This window comes from Dendrobates tinctorius, unplaced genomic scaffold, assembly GCF_039654945.1.
Source record: "Dendrobates tinctorius isolate UK_male_01 unplaced genomic scaffold, ASM3965494v1 ptg000020l, whole genome shotgun sequence".
In the NCBI taxonomy this organism is placed as follows: Eukaryota; Metazoa; Chordata; class Amphibia; order Anura; family Dendrobatidae; genus Dendrobates; species Dendrobates tinctorius.
Window position 1 is genome coordinate 1,419,865 of NW_027361688.1, and position 3,544 is coordinate 1,423,408.

A 3,544-nucleotide genomic window follows, 5' to 3' on the forward strand; every position below is an offset into this window, starting at 1 on the left:
AGAACATGTACCACGCCTGATTTATACGATAAACAATGTGAGATCATTGGTAAACGTTTTATAAAGAGGGGTTATACTAAGGTAGACATTCAGAAAGCTAAGCATAGAACGGATGAAAAAAGTAGAGAGGATTATTTGCAGAAAGAAAGCAGAAAGACACTAAATTCTGTGGAGGGTCGGTCACCTATTGTTTTTTCAACTAATTTTAGTACTGACTAGAGTTGAGCGACTTTTGGTTTTTTAGGGTTGCGTTTCGTTTCGTGAAACCCGACTTTTCCAAAAGTCGGGTCGAGCAAGATCGTCCGATTATAGGGAAAAGTCGGGGTCGTCCCGAAACACGAAACCCAATGTAAGACAATGGGGAATAAAAGTCGGCAGTGAGAGGAGGACAGGAAACACACCTACAGTGCCCATTTGAATGCCAAAAGCATCAATTCTTCTTTCTTAAGCTTGTCAACCTTAATTAACTTCATAATACAAGTTACGCACTCAAAAATGGGGGTTATTTGGCTACAAACTGTGGGGGGGGGAGGGCTGGCTCCAGGTTTTCATGTGACCTGGGCGAAAGAGCGCCCCTTTAACACATACCACAACTCATCATGCTCCGATACGGCAGAGAAATAGCGGTATAGTACAATGAAAAATACCTCACTTTTTACATCTCATGACGAGGCCCATCTATTTCTCCATACAGAATCATTGGTCCCATATAATGTTTGAAACAGTATATGATGAGCTCCACATAATGCTACAGTATATGTTGGTCCCCATGGATGAAGCTCCACTGTCTTATGGGCCCAAATAATGCTCCAAACATAATGGGCCCCATTTCTAATGCTCTAGTGTATAATGGGCCCTGTAAATGCTGCTCCAGTGTCTGATGTCCACCTTTGGAATGTTCCAGTGTATGGTGGGCCCCATCTATCATTCTCCAGAGTATAGTGCTCCCCAAAAATTGCTGTCCCAACATTGAAAACAATCAAATAAGTCTCCTCGCTAGGGAATCCCTGTACTTGTCTGGACAGGTGCTGTAGCTTGCTTAACAGCTCGCCAGCCGTTCTCACGCCCAGTATGGATTACACGTGATTGCACAAAGGTGAGAAAGGGTACCGTATCCCCAGATAACATGTATGGATAGCGTACACATTCAAAATATATGTCTCAGGAGGCAGGCTCAGACAGTGTTAGGCCCAGTATGGATTGCACGTGATTGCACAAAGGTTAGAAAGGGTACCGTATCACCGGATAACATGTATGGATAGCGTACACATTCAAAATATATGTCTATACAGCATGAGGCAGGCTCAGACGGTGTTAGGCCCAGTATGGATTGCACGTGATTGCACAAAGGTTAGAAAGGGTACCTTATCCCCGGATAACATGTATGGATAGCGTACACATTCAAAATATATGTCTATACAGCATGAGGCAGGCTCAGACGGTGTTAGGCCCAGTATGGATTGCACGTGATTGCACAAAGGTTAGAAAGGGTACCGTATCACCGGATAACATGTATGGATAGCGTACACATTCAAAATATATGTCTATACAGCATGAGGCAGGCTCAGACGGTGTTAGGCCCAGTATGGATTGCACGTGATTGCACAAAGGTTAGAAAGGGTACCGTATCCCCGGATAACATGTATGGATAGCGTACACATTCAAAATATATGTCTATACAGCATGAGGCAGGCTCAGACGGTGTTAGGCCCAGTATGGATTGCACGTGATTGCACAAAGGTTAGAAAGGGTACCGTATCCCCGGATAACATGTATGGATAGCGTACACATTCAAAATATATGTCTATACATCAGGAGGCAGGCTCAGACGGTGTCAGGCACAGTATGGATTTGACGGCCCAGATTACACAGCGGAGGAGCAGGGAGAGGTAAAGATTGCAAATGCTGGGGCCCTGCCCAAGCAAGGGGGGCCCACTCGTGGGCGTCGGTACTGGCACTGGGCCCCTCATAGTACAGCGGTGTGTCTGACGGCGGGTGTGCACCACCACCGTCAGAGACACTTGATTGCACTATGAGGGACCCTGTGCCAGTGCCCGCGCCCAAGAGTTGGCCTACCCACCTGTTCAGGGCAACGGCACTCGCACGGTGTCGTGCGGTAGGTGGTGACCCCGGCCATGGGGGGGAGGCAGCACAGTTAGGGAGTTTTAGAAAGTGGCATATGTTGATGTTGGACATTCAGCTGATGCAAAAGGCGAAATAGGTGAAGTACCAGGAAGAGGTGGACCAAAGCAAGCCATTTTTCTGTCACCCTATGTGTCATCAGGGGAAGGTGGGACAAAATCCTTGGAAAACCATGCGTGGTTCATTTTAATGAAGGTTAGATCATCCACATTTTGGGTTGACAGACGGGTCCTTTTTTCTGTCAGGATTGATCCAGCTGCACTGAAGACTCTCCGATAGCACACTTGCAGCTGGGCAAGCGAGCTCCTGTAAGGCATATTGGGCCAATTCAGGCCAGGTGTCCAGTTTAGCGGCCCAATAGTCAAAGGGGAATGACCTGTGTGGGAGAACATCGATATGGGAGGAAAAGTAGTTTGTAACCATAGTTGACAACTGCTGTCTCCTGTCACTTTCCATCGATGCAGTATTACCAGTTGTGTGAGCGGTATTTGAAAAATCAGTCCACAACATTGTCATGAAACCCCTGTCTCCAACGCCACTTCTGCTGTGTGCACCACGAACACCTCTGCCAAGCTGCCCCCGGCCCGTACGGCTCGTGTGAGAACCATCACCGCTGCTGTGTGCTGGGAATGCCTCAAGCAACCGATTTACCAGAGTTGCTTGTTTATTAGCCAATATTAGGTCAAGGTTCTCCTGTGGCATGATGTTTTGTAATTTGCCTTTATAGCGTGGATCCAGGATGCTGGCCAACCAGTAGTCGTCATCGTTCATCATTTTGGCAATGTGGGGGTCCCTTTTTAGGATCCGCAAGGCATAATCTGACATGTGGGCCAATGTTCCCGGTGTCAATGATGCACTGCGAGTGCTGGGTGGAGGAGCACTTTCTGGCAAATCCATATCCCTCCAGTCACGCACAAACCCTGTACCAGACCTTGCCACGCCAACATTTTCACTTGCACCACGAGATGCATCCTCCTCCCCTAAGTAATCATCCCCATCATCATCCTCCTCCTCCTCTTCTTCCTCCACCTCGTCCAGGAGAGGTCCCTGAGCAGACAATGGCTGAATGTCATCAAGGATTCCCTCCTCCTCTTCCTCCTCATCAACATTGGCTGCAGACGCCTGCTCCTTAAGGTGCGTCAAAGTTTGCATGAGCAGACGCATAAGTGGGATGCTCATGCTTAGGATGGCGTCGTCTGCGCTTACCAGCCGTGTGCATTCCTCAAAACACTGAAGGACTTTACAAAGGTCTTTCAGCTTCGACCACTGCACACCTGTCAACTCCATGTCTGCTCTCAAAGTGCCTGGCCGTGTATCCTCCCACAAATGCATTATGGCCTGCCTCTGCTCGCACAGCCGCTCCACCATGTGCAGGGTGGAGTTCCACCTTGTTGCAATGTCG